General features: G+C 51.2%; 1 long non-coding RNA gene across 1 annotated transcript in view; it reads right to left on the bottom strand.

Annotated features, from left to right (window-relative positions):
• The window catches only part of LOC140632080 (uncharacterized), a 265,581-nt gene extending 251,595 nt beyond the window's left edge, over positions 1 to 13,986 (bottom strand). The window contains exons 1-3 of the long non-coding RNA XR_012029600.1: positions 12,673 to 13,986; positions 8,231 to 8,407; positions 2,357 to 2,465 (exon numbers count right to left, since the gene is read on the bottom strand). This is a non-coding gene — a long non-coding RNA (uncharacterized lncRNA). The remainder of the gene's footprint in view (positions 1 to 2,356; positions 2,466 to 8,230; positions 8,408 to 12,672) is intronic.
• Positions 13,987 to 17,173: the final 3,187 nt, after the last annotated feature.

The following is a 17,173-nucleotide window of genomic DNA, read 5'->3' as shown; positions in this document are numbered from 1 at the left end:
CCAGGACAAATGTGGGCTTATCTTTGCATTACAGAGAAAGGACAGATGTGGGACCGTTCATTTGCCAGTTAAGGCAAGTGAGCTGTTGTCATGCCGCCCAGGGCAGGCAGGTGGGGATCCTCCCCACGCATAATCAGACCAGGGTCTTCATCTCACAAGGAACGGGGTCACGCTCATGTTAATAGGAGGCACAGGCATTTCTCACCTACCTGAAGGGGAGCTTGAGAAGGGAATTAATTCTGACAGTGGTGAGGCGCGCTTGATTGCTGCCGGGTTAGAAGTAATCAGCCCCAGCCCAGAATGAGAGCCTCCCTGCTCCTCCCCACTCCCCTCTCCCTGGTGCTCCCCACCTCAGCCCTCCTCAGAGCAGGGCCTCACCTGCCCTCTGCAGAGCCAGCAGAAAATGGGTAGAGATGAAAGCCACCTACAGTCAGAGTCAGGAGATGGAGGAGACAATGGAATTTGCACAACACGGGATGGAAGGGTGACAGGGAGCCCTTCCAAAGATGGAGGGGGTGTCCTCACACCACGTGCAGCTTGGGGGAGCAAGGTGCCTCAGCCTGGGCATGAGGCCTGACCCTACCTTCTCCTGCACCCTCCTTCCCCAGGACTCTTCCATACGGAGACAAATGAACTGTAGTCACGGTCAGAAGTCATCCTTCATTAGGGGACAGTGGCCAAGGTCAAATTTGGGACAGGCAGAGGTGGTTTTCTTTCTTTTTTTTTTCTTTTTTCTTTTTTTTGGGGGGAGAGGTGATTTTCATTCCCACTGTTCCCTAGTGAGCACCAAAGCTCCCTCACTGCGATTTCTGAGTGGTGGCAGAAACAACCGGGAATAATACCCACCCCATCCCCAGCCCCAACTGTCCTTCCCCAGAGGCATGAAACAGGAACAAAATGGACCGGCCTTGTGGGGTTCAGCGCTAGTTTGCTGCAGGACTAGCGGATCTAGAGGAGGCCTCTCGTGAAGGGCACAACACAACCTTGAAGGAAAGAAGCCTGGTGAGAACCCACCAACTCCTCCACCACTGCCAGGGGCAGATGACGCGCTGGGCCCCAGCCCTGCAGAGACTCACTCGGAGGGCAGTGGAGGCGGCAGGCCCTGGGGGCTTGCTTTCCTGGGCTAATTGCCAAGTCTTGGATCATGGGACCTCGTCTCCAGGGGCTCCTGGGCGGCTCAGTCGGTTAGGTGTCTGCCTTTGGCTCAGGTCATGATCCTGGGGTCCTGGAATCGAGCCCCAAGTCAGGTTCCCTGCTTAGTGGGGAGCCTGCTTCTCCCTCTGCCTCTGCCTCTCCCCTACTCGGGTGCTCTCTCTCTCTCTCTCTCTCTCTCTCTCAAATAAATAAAAGCAGGAGGTGGGGGACCTGATCTCCAGGGTCAGCTGCCACATTTACCAGGCCCTCCTGATCCAAAGAGCTCATTAGTACAACTCCAGTACAAGCAGAGCTCCCTTACAGTGGCCTGTCTCAACAACTTTCAAGCCAGAAGCCCCAGCCTCAGGGGCTCCTTCCTCCCTCCTCACCAGCCCCTTCCCACGACCCCCTATGTAACAACTGCATTCATTTGCTATCGGGAACCTACTCTACTTGGCACTGTTCTAGACACTGGAGATAAGAGCATGAACCAGCCATGGCCCCAACTCCTGGGCTCACAGCCCCACGAGGGGGCCCAATGTAGAACCCACCAGTGACCTCACAGCTGGAGAGCGCTGTGATGGGGGGCATGCAGAGCACTGCAAGAGCACAGCAGAGGGCCCGAGGGTTCCTCAGGTGGAGGTGAGGAAAGGCAGAGTGTCTTCCAGGCCATGAGGAGGGCATGGACCAGATCCTGACAGGTGGAACTTAAAGTTCAGGGTGCCAACTGGTTAGCATTTGGGCTAGGGAGCTGCTGGAGGCAGGAAGTGGCCAGAGCTCGTCAAGCCTCCTAAGTGATTTTAAAGAGCCTGAATTTATCCCAAGAGCAGCACAGAGCCTTCCAAGGCAGTGACCTAATCAGATGTGTGACTGAGGAGAAGAGTTGTCTGTAGATGGGAGACGAAGCAGCCATCCAGGAGGCCAGTTCCCAAGGAGGCAGGGGCGGGGGGCACTGAAGAGACAGTGATGAAGGGGCAGGAAGGACTACATCTGTACACATCGTAGCACACGGCAATGAGTCACCACAGGGAATGGCAGGCAGCCGGGACCAAGCACCCTTGCTGATAATTACTGAGCACTTACTGTGTGCTAGCCGCTGGGACAAGCACTAGCTGCAACATCTCACTTAATCCTACAACAATCTGGGAAACACATATTGTTCTGATCGCCACTTTACACGTGCACATACTGAGGCTCGGAGCATCTAATCCCTTGGACTTACCCTAAGTCAAAGGGCCAGCAAGTAAGAGGACCAGAATGATTCCGTTTCTGGGCAACCGAGTGGGTGTGGGTGCCATTGTCCTGAGAGGCAAGCCAGCAGAGGAACAGATCTGAAGGGGCAAAGAAGAAGTCAGTGACAGGCACGTAGTTTGAGGACCTGGAGCACATTGAGGGGGCAATATCAATCTGGGGGGCAGCGGACTATGTGGGTCTGAAACCCAAGGGTGTGAGCTATGGACACAGGAGACTTTTATGTTTAGAGACCAGAAGCCACAGGCTTGGAGAAAGAGATCCTCTGGGGCACACGTGTAGAAGAAGCACGGAGGCCAAGGACGGAACTCTGGGAAACACCAACAGGCCGGAGGTGGGCTGAGCAGGACTGTGTAGGAAAACAGGAGTCAGAGCAGGCCACTGCCACCTTGACTGCAGAAGAAAGAACGATGACCCGGTCAAATCCCCGCATAATCACGCTAGTGACAGAGACCCTGGCAACACACTGATGATTCAGGCCAGCAGAAGAGTTCTTATCTATGGAATGCTTTTAGCACGATGAACCCTATCTGTCTAGGACTACTTATGGTAAACAAACCTGGACCCTGTGGATTTATGGGGCACGACTCCCTGGGAAATGTTGTGTAAGCCAGGTAACTATCAGAGAATAAAATGGAGATATGTCATGGCCAAATAGCTCCCTTTTTAGCAAGAGATGCCTTGCACGTATCACATAGAGACCTCTTTTGACAAACCCAAGGCAGAGCACTTCCTAATGTGGCAAGAAAGGCCCTGGGGAGCAGTATTGGTGGTTCTAGACCTCATGCTTTACCTGTGTCTCACAATTATTTGTATCCTCGCAATGATTAGTAAAGCTTAATACTAGGTAAGACCTCTGATTCCTAGGAGCTTGGTTTGACAATCTGACCCTTTGTATTTTATCTCCAGCACAGAAACTTACTAACATTTGTCATGATCTTTCAAATTTTCTGGGACTGAGCCAGGCTTGAGAAGTGGCTACTTGATCTTGCTGATGAGTGAGTATCTAGAGACAGGAGAGGAGCAACGAAGGGCTTTGTGTGCTGGCCTAAGATTTTGTTCAAGCAGAAGCAAGAGGACAACAGGCCTGAATGTAGGGGAGTGGTAAGGTTAGACGGAAGCTCTGAAGAGGCTCCTGGGTGACTGTGCGGAAACCTGATGGGAGAAAGCAAGCTTGGCCGCAGAGAACCCACGTAGGGGCTCATCTGGAAAAAAAAATCATGGAGCCCTGGACAGCACAGTGGCAGTGGGAATGAAGAGCAACTGGAGAATTTGAGACCCATTTAGGAGTTAAGAAAATATAGAACTTAGAAATTGCTTGGGTCTTTGATTGGCAGCAGCGAGAAAAGGTGGGAGGGGGGGAGTCAAAGCTTCTCATTTGGATAAGTGGGTGGTTAATGGTGCCAGTGACAGGGAAGGGGAACATGGGGACAGGCAAGCTGGGAGAAGATGAGAGATTCTGCTCTGAACATTTCAAGTGTCTCTGGCACAGCTTCATGGAGCTGTCTTGTAGGTAGACGGGTATGTGGTTCTGAAGCTCAAAAGCAAGGACTGGGGTGGAGAGAGTGGCCTCTAGGTGACAGCTGATGCCTTGAACCAGATGAGATTTTAAAAGAAATGTGAATGGTGAGGAGTGAAAAGGCCCAAGCCAAAGACCACTGATGGTTATGGCAAGATTTCACAAAACGTGCTCGAAAACCATGTGCATTATTAGATGCCCATGAAGACTGGTAAATGAAGATTCCTGGGGCTGCAGGAAAACCACAAATCAAAAAGTCTGGTGTGTGGGCCTAAGAATCTGATCTGCCTTTTAACAACCCCTCCCCCCCTACCGATTCCTAGGTGCCCTGAAGTCTGGAAATCACAGAGGTGAGGCAAAGGAGATGGAGAAGGAAGAGGAGAAAGAGGAAGAAAATAGGATAATTCAGTGTCCCAAAAATTAAGGGAAGAGGTTTTGCAGGAGGGAGACGATGAGTGTGTCAAATGTTTCTGCAAGTGTAAGGTAAGGGATGAGAAGTGTCCCTCAGATCTGATGACATGGAGGCCATGGGTGACTTTGTCCAGAGCACTCTGGGAAGAATATGGGAGCAGAGGCTCTCTTGAAATGGACTATGGGGTAGGTGAGAGGTGAGGACGGAGGGAGGGAGGGTGCAGACCATCCTCTCAACAGGCCCAGCTTTCAACAGAAGTGAGCATGATTAAGACAGGAACTGAGTGGGAGGAGGGGCAGAGGAAGTGGAAGGAAAGAACTCCATTTAACGATGAAGATAGAAACTTAACTCAATGCTGATGGGACTCTTTAGTCAAGGTGGGGGGGCATGAAGATAGAGCAAGGAGAGGTCCTTATGAAGGCAGCAAGTGGTAGCATTAGCCTTGCTCCAATAGAGCCTGGGGAAGAGGACAGGATGGCGGACGGTGTCTTTATATTTGGAAGTGTGGTGGCAGGAGACTGGCATTCCATCTGACGTGTTCTGTTTTCTCTGCAAAGCAGGACCCAAGGTCGAGTACAGAGAGACTGAGGTGGAGGTGATAGGAGAGATTTGTTGAGGGAACAAGCAAGGGAAATGAGGTCATGCTAATGATGTCCACTGTTCCGATGGTGAATGTGCTTTGGCTCAAAATGTATCACAGAGCTGTGATGATTTTGTCCAGGTCAACAGAGCCTGGCCAGAAAAATGTCCTGCTCTCTACAGTCACCATACTTATTGCTCTTCTAAGTCACATAAAGTAATACAGCCAGCAGTGAGTAGAAGCCAAGCACTTCTCTGAGTGGCTCCTCAGAGCAGCCAGATGAGGATGACCACTCCTGACTGCAGCCTTGGACAGGGACCAGGGGAAGACTCGCCCACCTCTCTGGAGCACAGGAATGGGGGGCTGCTGCTTCTGTGCTCAGCCCTCGTTGCTCAGAAATGCTTTGGGAGACAGCTCACAACCCCCCTAGTCCTAAAAAGCCCACTCACTGCAAAGGGCGGGGGGGTCATCTCAGCCAAACCCTGCCATACGGAGGGTCATGATTACACATCTACACTGAATCAGGCTCACCCGGGGAGAGCAAAGCCCAGATGAGACAAGACCCAACTCTGAGTCCAGAGGTGGAAGCTTCAGAGGAATTATAATTGCTGGCACATCTTTTTCCTTTGTGTTCAGAACTTCCAAATAAAGAGGCCATTTTTCCTTCTCGAGAGTGTCTGCTGTCTCATGTTCAGTGCCATCAAAGCCTGCAGGGGGTCTCAGGGGAATTAAAATGGGCTCTGTGCAAATTACTCAAGTGAGCCCTGAAGCCAATCAGCAGCACCCAGTGTAGAGGTTCAACAGAGGCAGGAAAGGAGGCCGACAGGCGGCTTGGTGGTGCAGTCATTGTGTCCCAGCAGTGGGTCTCCCCTTGCTTGTGCTCAGTGCCTGCTGAGGTGTTATTTAACGGGAGGGCCTGCCCCCACCCCAATCTCATCAATCAGAATCTCTGGGGTAGGCCCACCAGTTACACCAATACCCTCCCAACCTCAAGAGCCCAGGGCCAGGGCCTGACCCCGTCCTACAAACCAGAACGCCGAGTCATCGGTACTCAGACTTAGACAGGCTCCAGGATGCTGACTCACAGCTCACAAGCTTGATGAGCAAAACCCAAATGCCAGCATATTCATCGCAGACAGTCCTGCTGTGACTGGCAACACAGGAAGCCCAAGCACTAGAGCTGGGGAGCTGGGGGCATCAGGCTACCAGGCTGTGACATGTCCTCCTTCATGACAGACAGAGGCCTGGGCCAGTCATTCAGAGCCCCTGCCAGTGTGCGCCTCTGGGCCACCCGATGTCCTCTGTTCCTATTAAGGGCTGACGAGACTGCGTTCTGATGTGCTCAGACTTCATGTACATTCAGCCAGTGATTTCTGAGCTATCTTGACCTCCTCACTCTTGAAGGTGGCTTTGTGCCTTTGTTCTGCTCCATTTTATGGGTCATTGTTGTTGTTGAGTGCCCAGGGGACTAGTGATTTCCCTTCACACTCAAATCCTTGGGGGCACTTCATATTTTTAGGGTACTGCCTCATGCCCACGCACAGGCAAGGAAACTGAGGCCACTGAAATGAGGTGTCAGATCCAGGGCCATGTGGCTTCCTCCTGCAAAAGGCTGAGGTCTATGCCAAGCAAGTGGGAGTGAGGATGGAAAAGTAACAATGGGGGCTTTGTCTCCTTGCTCTCCTTCATAGGCACCCCATATTAAGGAGAGCAAGGAGGCAAAGCCTCTAGCTTGGAGAGTGGGTAGGTGGAATGATACTAAGGAGACTGGGATGGCATGAGAATGTTCGGGTGACTGGAGAGTGGAGGAGAGCCATGCTACCCGTCAACCAGCCAGACAATCAACACATTTACTGAAGACCATGCTCGCTACTGCAAGAGAGGCAGGGACAGGAATGGACCAGAACACAAAAGGCCTATGCTTAACCCTGTTGTGATGAACTATTTTGTACCTGTCTGGTGAGCACTAATCTGAGCTCTTCTTTTAAGACAAGGAGGGGCTCAGAGGGGCCTGGGTATAGTCTGCCTGCAGCTCAGGCATTCCTGCTAAGGGACCCCCCTGCCACTATCAAGGAAACTATCAATCAAGATGCTACATGTCAGCTCAAATTGAATTGGTTTAATCCAAAAAGAGAATGTGAGACTCCTATAGCAGAAAAAAAGACTTACAAGTAGGTCTTCTGGCTTCAGGTCCAGCTGGATCCCGGGACTGGAACCACACCCTCTGGACCAGTGTTTGCTCTCTTTTTGGCTCTCTGGTTCTTTCTCTGGTCTATCGCCCTGCTGTACTCCCCTCTGTGCTGTAGTCATGCTCAAGCACACTCTCCCTACTTGTGGGACTCCAAAAGCTCCAGGTTGATAGCATCACAACCTCAAATCCAGAACAAGAGTTCTCTTCACTACCCCACACAAGTGCCAACATTGAACTAACTTTGCCCATTGACCCACCCATCTCTGGGCCAATTACTGTGCCGGGGGAATGTGATGCACTGATTTGCCAGGCCTGGGTCATATCCCCACTTTGGAGACATCGTACACAATCCACATGGATTCAGAGTGGGGAGAGAGTGGATTCCCAGAGAAAAGGATGTTCTAGTGCCAGAAAGAGGAGATGAATATCGGGCAGACCACAGATGCCTACTACCGTGATAGGCAAAGCTCCCCGTCTGGGTCCAAGGCCAGAGCAGTGAGAACCAGAGGCCTCTAGGTCCAGGCATCCTAGGAGCATTAGCACCATCTCATCCTTATGGCTAAAACTGCTCTGCTAGCACCTATAGAGTGCACCCTCCCCGCTGCCACACCAGAACAGACCCCAAAAGGTTTTAGGGTGTCTTTTCAAGAAAAAAACATGGAGAGGAAGAGATGGGAGAGAACCACCTCCAGGGTTCTTGGTTTTACTAAAAATTATAGCAAGAAGGGGCTGAGTTTGCCAGAACATGGTCAGTACTAGAAGGATGCACAGGTGGGTGTCACTTGGGACACAGGAGAAAGGGGCATTGTGGGAAAGTGGGGCTGGAAGGGAGCAGGACACATTTGCAAGGGGAAGGACAGGCTCAGAGGGAAGTGAGAGGAATGAGGCTGAGGCATGGGTGTGGCCCCCTTCGGAAGGATGAAAACAGAAAGCTGTTCACCTGGACTTTTCATCACCTCCTCTCTTGGCTAGTTAGGAGCCAAGACTGACAGGTAGAAAATGTCACATCAGTACTGTGGCAGCTAAGACTGCCCTTCAGGGCACCGTGGGCCCTCCTCCAGGAAGCCTGCCCTGCATACACACTCTCCCGTAGCCCTGGGGATCGCCTCCCTCCCCGCAGCTCCCAAGCCTGCCCTCTCTCACCTGTTGCTTCCTTGGGCCACTTCATGTTGGAGGGTCTTGTCTCCTTGACTGCATCTTGGACCAGGTCACAACAGGCCCAGGTCAGAATCACCTAGGGCCCAGACCCCAGGCCATCCCTGCACATTCTGATTTGGAAGTCTGGGCTGGGTCCCAAGCATCTGTGTTCTCCGTAGGCTCCTTGGGGTATTCGGAAGCAGAGGCAAGTGGAAGAACCAGTCAGAGCGCGTGGACTGCTATGGGGGACCTTCTGTCCTAGGACATGAGAGCAATCAACTGGCACAGGAGCCAGCAGCACCCTGTGACCCAAAGGCCCCATCCAGCCCTGCTGCTGGTTTTCGGGAGTAAAGCTTGATTTCATTTACATATGGGCCACCGCTGCTTTCAAGGCATCGGGGCGAAGCTGAGCAGTTGTGGCAGAAGCCACATGGCCTGGAAAGTCAAAAATAGTTCCCGGCTGGTCTTTGCCAGCCCTGCAAGCAGGGGACAACCTCTGAGGCCCACAACCAGGTCTCTTGGTTGAAGATTCAGAGCCAGAAAAACCTGCTTCTTCCTCTCTTTGCCCAGCGGTCGCGCCGCCTCCCCCACGACGCCCCCCGCCCCGCCAGGCCTGCAGGGTGCCCCCGGGTCCGGGGATCCCCCAACGCAGGACCCAGGGCCCGCCTTCTGCAGCCCCCGCCTCCCTCGGGGAGCGCCTCGCCCTCATTGGATGAACGCCCTCGTAGTCCCACGTCAATCAAGACGCCCCGCCTCCTCCGCGGGCACGTGACCCGCACTGAGCCAATCCCTGCAGCCTGGACCTCGCGCGGAGCTGGGAACCGGGCCCGGGGTTCCAGGGTCTCCCCACTGACGTCGCGGAGCCTAAAAGCAATGGTCCGGGGGTAGGGGGGGGCGTCCCGGCTCGCTGGTCCGGGGGCGCAGGGGCCCTGCCCTGCTCGGCCCCGCTCAGAGCTGGTTTCTGTGACACCGTGGGCGGCCCTGACTCCTCCCCAAATATTCCTTTTATCTTAAGTTAGAGTTTAAACCACCTGCTTATTGTGCCCCAAGAGCCCCAATTAGACCCAAACGTGGGAGTTGGACGAGGCCTTGGGTACGATCTGCCCCTTCCACAGAAGGACGCTGGGCCTCCAGGGAGGACGGTGACCGGGGCAAGAGGGGCAGTGCAGCCCTCTGCCCGCGGTCCTCACACCTCCCATCACAGTGTCACCTCCCCTGCATCAGCACCAGGCAGCGTCCATCCCGACACACTGAGATCCTTTATAGAAGTTAATAAACCTACAACAGGGAGCACTCCTCACACGGAGAGCAAGAATGACAACTCTATAGAAAGAACGATCCCCGACCAGAGCTGTGTGTGTGTGTGTGTGTGTGTGTGTGGTGTAATATCAGGAATTAAAAAGCGTCAAAAGATCAAGTGGGAGGAACATGAAATATGAATGAGATGAAAGACATATTTCTGTGCACGGAATAATAACTCTAATGAGTTTCCTCATCAGAGTCCCACACCATAAAGTACAAAAGCAGGGCAAGGGACTGAGGAGGGAAACGGGGGTGCAGGGGGAGGCTTTGTGTGTGAAAGCGAGCTTAGCAGGTGGACAAGGGAGGAAAAGACAAGAGCTGAAAGAACTGCCAGTGCAGGTCTGAGAGCCCTGACACAAGTCATTGCCCGCCCCCCCAGGAGGTGCCTCCTGGGCACAGGGACAGCAGGACCCTCTGGCCCCAGGGCAGCTGGCAGGCCCCAGCAGGCAACCCCCACCCCTCCCCAACCCCCTCACCCCCCTACTCCCCCAACAACGGCAGTGAAGTTGCCACTGAGCTGGCAAAGAGCCTCTGCTGACTCTGGTCACCCAGGTGGGGAGCCCGTATTGCTGATTCCTAGATGCTATGGAGTCTCCCCAAGGGCCAGGAGTACCTACATATGCAGGGACACGGCCCTTGTGAGCTTCAAAGGCAGACAGACCCATGGCCACAAACTCTAGGACTGCCACCTCCTAGGAGAGGCTCAGAGCAGGGGATCCATGGCTACACCGCAGCTTCCTCACTGCTAAGATCAGGACGCTCCATCCTCCTGAGCATTACTGGAGGGTTGAATGAGATGACGCACAAAAGCCTCCTAGCCAGGTCTCGAAGGGGGTGTCTGAGACCCATCAGTCCCCCTCGACCCCGTCAGACACACAGGAAGCCATCCAGGCAATAGTCGCTACCAACGCTATTCAGACCCCATCACCGCATGAGATGTTCACAGGGCCCTGGGATACAGGAGAAGCCCAGGCTGCGCTTCACACGGGACAGAGAGGCAGCTGTAGCACAAGAGCAGGGACAAAGGATGGCTGTCTCTGTCCGTCATCCCCCCAAACCAGCGGTGAGGCAGAGACCCAGGGCCAGCCCAGGGCGCCCAGGTTGCCATAACCCAAACAGGTGCATTTCCATGACAACCCTCTGCTTCCACCGTCACTGTCATCTTCCTCCTACACACGGAAGCCCTCCAAATGCCCAAGCAGTGGGGATCCCTGGGTGGCTCAGTGGTTTAGCGCCGCCTTCAGCCTAGGTCGTGACCTCAGGACCCCAGGATCGAGTCCCACATCGGGCTCCCTGCATGGAGCCTGCTTTTCCCTCTGCCTGTGTCTCTGCCTCTCTCTCTCTCTCTCTCTCTCTCTCTCTGTCTCTCTCTCTCATGAATAAATAGGTGAAATCTTTAAAAAAAAACAAAAAAGGCCCAAGCAGAGCACCCATTAGCCTCAGCAGCCGGCCCTCCCAAGGGGCACCATGGAAAGACCTGTGGCACTTCAGGCCTGGCTGAGCCCTGTGGAGACAAGCACGTGGCCACAAGGGGCAGAGCCGGAAGTTTCTGCATTGCCAGGCCAACCTGCGGGGAAACTAGTTACCGACAATATGAGTAACAAAATGTAAATAGCGCTTACTGTGAATCAAGAACGCCACATCTATGAGCTCATTTAATCCTCATGATAACCAGAGGAGACAGATATCGCCATTATCTCTGCTTTGCAGAAAAAGAAACCCCAGGTGCACAGAGAGGGTAAGGAACTTGTCCAAAGTCACAGCGGGGGGGCGGGGGGGGCGGATTCAAAGCCCAGGTGTCTGGCTCTAAAGTCGGCGTCCCTGAGCCTGGAGGACTGCCTGGTATTGAATAAGCTGTCAGAGGAGGGGGCTGGGATGGAGGGAGGCTGGGCAATGCAGCTCGGTCAGTCCCACCTGGAAAGAGAGCAGAGGGTGGAGTCGGAGAAGGCCTTTGTTTGCCATCCCAGATGCCATTCAGGCAGGGACTGGGGCTTCAGAAGACGACAGAGCCCTAGAACTTTTGTGACATCATGGGGTTGTTATTGGCCTCTAACTGTGCTCCCATCATGACCAGCCACAATGCAGGTACACCAGGAAAGCTGTGGCCTGTCCAGGAAGGAAGCTGTGGGGCTGATGGCCACCTGCCCTGTGTGTGGCCATGGGGGGAACACAATGGATGTCCATACCCATGGAAGCCAAAACGGGTTAGGCTGAGCTGCGAGTCCAGCCTCAGACCTGGGGTGGGAGATCCGGGCTAAATCAGGATACTGGCTGTACTTAAATAATTCAGTTGTGTCATTAATTGTTTAATGTCACCCAGTTGGCTTCAAGTGGGCAGACGTGTGTCTGTCCTGCTTGGCTTATGACCCCAGGTTTTGGCTTAGAGAATGGTGCATAGGAGGTGCTCAGTAAACATTTAGGGAATGAATGGGCAAAGAGAAGAAGTGGGTGTTTCTCAGCCTCCAGGGGCAGAGCTCTCGGAGGATTTGCAAGAACAGAGACCCCATTGCCTTCTCTGTTGTGAGCCACGGGGGGCAGTGATCCCTGCTGACTTGAACACACAGAATCAGGGCAGGTTGGGGAAAGAAGGGGATGGCAGTGGCCAGGGGGAGCGGGAGGCCGACTGAGACCGGACACTGGAATGAGGACCGAAATGGCCCCAGATGTGGCCCAGGACCAGACTGGGCAGCAGAAATCCCCAAGCAGTTTCCCGACAAGGGGCCTCTGACAGGTGGCCTTGCAACAGAGACCCTCTCTTGTCTGCGCTTTGAAGGCTGCCCTGTGAAACGTGGCCTCGCACCCAGGAGGCCCGTGGATCAAGGTGGTCTCAGCAGATCTACTCGGAGGGATTAGCCAGTGACATGACTGTGACACGATGGCCTCCTTATTATTACACACACCCTCTCCCTGTCTACGCTTCCAAACCCTGATTTGTTTATTCCTGAAAACTGTTTTCACCAAGACACCAAGCTAGGCTACAAGAGATAGCACTGACTCAGCCATTTCCCCATCCTCGGCATAAAAGGGTCTAAAAAGAATAATTTAAGCTTCTCTGGAGTGAGATCATTTAATGAATCTTCTCGATGCTAAGAGGTTTTATATGCCTTTTTAAAAACCCTTCCCCAAGCACAGGGCTATGATATTACCTTGGAGAGCGGAGAGATGAAGTGATCCACGTATGTGCAGCACACGGGGAGGAAGGAGGTGGTTTCCTTGGCAACAGCATCCATGTTCTGGCTTCCCTTGGCTAAATTGGAATATATTGAAATCTCTGCTTTGGGCACCTCTCTTGCGAAGGGAAACGAGTGGTTTTCTGTTCAGGCACTCGCAGGAACCCCGGACCTGCAGCTGGGGAGCAATGTTCTGTGAGTCTGACACATCTGACAGGGGGCAAGGCAGTTAGCAAGCTGGCAGACGTCCTCAGCCTTCGTTTGCAGAACCAAACCATCCCTTCCCGAGCCAAAGGAAAATGAAAGCAAACACAAGAGGCTTGACTGGCCCAGCAGATAGGACTTCATCTCATGCGGTCTTTGTACATCGCTGTTCTACAGCTTTTCCAAATATGCCCAGATCAGTGGCTCAGACTCCAAAAGTCAACACACGATGTGCTTAAAATGAAGAACGGCTCTAAGAAAAATAAAGACCTACCAAAAAAAAAATTGTCCACAGCTGATCCACTCAGCTGCAGAGCCAAAACTCGATGCCTGGCACGCAGTAGGACGCCAGCCTCACATTCATGGACTTGAACCTGGAGTTAGGACAGACTTGGATTGTAGCCCTGGCTTCGCAGTTAACATGCCGCATGTTTCAAAGTTTCGAAAGCCCTGCGGACTCCGTTTCCTTATCTGTACCATGGACATAAGTATCGCTTCCTATAGGATTGCTGGGGAGATGAAATATGGTGCCCTCTAGAATGCCTGGTGCAGAGGAGGTATTCGGTTACGCCTTCTCACCACCAAGAAACAAGTAGCATCCTGTTTCTTTAGAATAGTTAAAATTTACCAAAAAGAGCAGTGTCTGAGGGCCAGAAGCAACTTCACCAAAGAAACTCATTTCTTTCCTTGTTTTATCTCTCTGTTCCTGGGATGCTTCTGCAGAGCTGAGTTGGCCCAGCTGGGGAGGGTCTGGATAGGGAGGACAGAAAAGTTGACTCAGGGATGACCAGAGAACCAGCCACAAACCTAAGAGGAAGTAGGCTAAGGAGACCACAAGGGGCTGAGGCCCAGGCAGGCCAGTGGCAGGCAACATGACAGAGGCCAGCAGTGGCCGCTAAGGGAGCATCCACCATCAGCAGAGCCCAGCAGAGCCCAAGTCTCTCTCCCATAGAGGAGACTAAAAGAGTGGGGAGGGGGGCACTGGCTGTGTGTGTCAGGGACACGGTCTTTAGAACCAGTCTCTCTATTTAAAGACCCTCATAGAAAATGCTCCACTATTTTCTGTTCTAATAATCTCATACATTTCACTCCTAGGCAGATCTTTCTGGACTCAGTGAAAATTATGCTTTAATGGAAACATACCAGGACCAAAGATTTCCCATTAGAAGCAAAGACTTCTGGGGCAACTGGGTGTCTTAGTAGTTGAGCATCTGCCTTCAGATCGGGTTGTGATCCCAGGGTCCTGGGATCGAGTCTTGCATTGGGCTCCCCATAGGGAGCCTGCTTCTCCCTCTGCCTGTGTCTCTGCCTCTCTCTGTGTGTGTCCCATAAATAAATAAATAAAATCTCAAAAAAAAAAGAAGAAGAAGAAGAAGAAGAAGAAGAAGAAGAAGAAGAAGAAGAAGAAGAAGAAGAGGAGGAGGAGGAGGAGGCAAGGACTTCCATCCTGATTCCTGGACTGATGCTCTTTCTAGTGAGCCTTCTGAATACAAAACTGTGCTTTTGTTATGTTCTAGTACTCATGGTGTGACCTTAGCCAAAACCTTTCTGAGCCTTGTACTTGTGGTTTACGGAATGGTCACCCCTTTCTAAAGTCATGGGACTGCTGTGAAGGTAAAATTAACAGGCAGGCAGCATAGTGAGTGAGAATACACCATCTGCATCTTTATACTCTTTGCTTTTACATCTTCTGGCCATCTGTGAAACAAGGGTTTGCCGCCTAACTGAAGAATATACAAGCACAGAGCTCTCCCACCCAGGGGAAGGTGAAAGGGAATTTTAAAATGTGATGATTCAAAAGTTCCTCTAGAAAAATAAACTACTACCAGTCATTGATACATCTCTAAAAAAAGAACTTCACTAAAAGGATATTTGCTTTGCAGATATTAAAATGCATTCTAAATCTGCAATAATTAAAGCAGTATGGTACCAGCAAAGAAGTTGGCAGGCAGAGGATTAAATCAGACTCAATATTGAAATGTTAATATACTTTGAAGATATAATTTCATATGGTTGTGGAAAAAATATAGATTCAGTGAACCATGGTTTGGGGATAACTACCCAACCCACCAGGGAACAAATTTAAACTCTATCCCTACCTCACACTACACTTAAGGAGTGAGTGCCTGGGTGGCTCAGTTGGTTAAGTGTCTGACTCTTGATTTCAGCTCACGTCATGACCTCAGGGTCATGAGATTGAGCCCCACGTTGGGCTCCATGCTCAGCACAGGGTCTGCTTGTGCTCTCCCAGCTCCTCTCCCTGCTTGTGCTCTTTCTCCCTCTCAAATAAATAATCTTTTTTTAAAAACTATACTTCAAAATAAAATTCTGGTAGGTCAAATATTAAAATAAAAAAAATGTGTTAATAGAAAATGCAGATTAACATTGGTATTACCTTCAGGTTGTATATGCGACACCTTCATGCCCCTTCATACGGCCTCCCAGCTATGGCTGTAGAAATCACTGCCCTAGGTGTGCTCTGCCAACCTGTTGCCCCAGTTACACCACCTCTGTCTCTCTGTCTGTCTCTCCTCCTGACTTCTCTGGCACAGCTCTATAGCACATCTGCAGTAGCCCACTCAGCCATTCTGGTGTGAACACAAATGCCAAACTACAAGGATTTAACACTCCCTAGGACAACCCCGAGCCTTAGGAGATAAAGCTGGAGGGTGAATATCTCTCTCTTCCATCTGTCAGGGAGATGACTCTGAGGCACACTGAGCACAGCTCCTGATAAGGCCCCCAGCAGGACTAAACCCTATTTTTCTTGTAGTGGCTTCCCCTCCCTCCCTCTTTCACTCTTCCCAGCCCCTGCTTCTCTTCCCTAGGATCATTCACCACAATAAACTGTATACAAGCCCTTGTCACAGGTTCTGCTTTGGAGGGAACTCAGGCTACAATGACTGGGTAAGGCCTAAGTATAACCCTAAATTGAGGAAACATACAAAAATATCTGATAGAATCACTTTCTTTAAAACGTAAACTGTCTCTACATCGAAATACACCATATACATTCTTCCCTTCCCTTCCAGTCTACTCTGGGCCAAAAACCATTAGGTGGGGCCCGTCAAGACAGGCAGGGCTGGGATGGGAGCAACATGGGTGTCAGAGCCTGAACAGGGCAAAGGGAGCATACATGTGGGCAGAAAGTGGCCTAGTATGGGTATCAGAGCCCATGTGCACTGAAAGGGCATATATGTGAGTGCAGGAGCCCATGTGGGGGGCGGGGGACAGCCCAGAACAGGGTATCAGAACCTCGGCAGAGAGAAGAGATACCCAGAATGGGGTCTTGGAGCCTGAATAAGATGAGAAGGACACATCCTTCTCATCCTGGAGGGTGTCCCTAGGACACTGGCAGTGATGATGGGTTGACAATATACAAGTTATTAATCAAACAACTAAATATATTATGGATGATGGTGTGGGAGCCAGGTTTTTCACTGCCATAGAAGATGGTTATCCAAATGGAAAGAAAGAAAGCTAGAGTATATCGCATGGTATATGATTAGAATAAGCATTAAAAACTCAGAGTTTTATAAACATATATATGCCTTCAACATAACTAGATATATAGAGAATGAATAGAGTTGTAAACATGTGAATGCATGTATATATGTGTGTGTCTGCAAAGAGGGTGGAAGCAGTGACACCTCAAGAGCAATGAGCACACCTAGTACTCAGATTTTGGTTTCTAACTGCTATTCTTCACTAAAAGGAACCAGGGATCCTTGGAGAAGTGGCTGATTCCAGAGATGAGGAGGAACATCTTGATTTGTCAAAAAATAAGGAAGTGTTCAAAAAAATAATGGGGACAAGCTCAAAAAGATACAGAAGTCCTCTCAAAGAGCTTCTACTGACCAAACCTAGGGCCAATCAAGCATCAAAATAGATAATGATATTAATGGAATCTAATAAAATAGAAATCTAGGAGCTTATACAGATAAAATATGGAAATGAAGAAAGTGAAAGTTTGAAGAGGACAAGGTATTCATTAAATAGTCTCAAAGTACCTCCCCACAAAATAGGTATTAATTACAAAGAAGTAAGGTAACTTGACAGTGGAAAAATCTGGCGGGCTCTACCTTAATCAGGTGTTTAAAGCTTCGCCCTCCGTAATGAGACCAGTCCAAACCACACATGAGCTGGTGGGATGCAAGGAGAAGAGCTGAGCGTCACTTCTGCTATCCTGCCAAATATGGATAAGCTGGGGCAAATCATGAGGAAACATCAGAAGGAACACTTCAGTAGACATTCAACCAAAAAAAAAAAAAAA

Source organism: Canis lupus, chromosome 4 (genome assembly GCF_048164855.1).
Source record: "Canis lupus baileyi chromosome 4, mCanLup2.hap1, whole genome shotgun sequence".
NCBI lineage: Eukaryota > Metazoa > Chordata > Mammalia > Carnivora > Canidae > Canis > Canis lupus.
The sequence above is the reverse complement of the archived record's forward strand: the minus strand, read 5'-3'. Positions and strand labels throughout refer to the sequence as shown.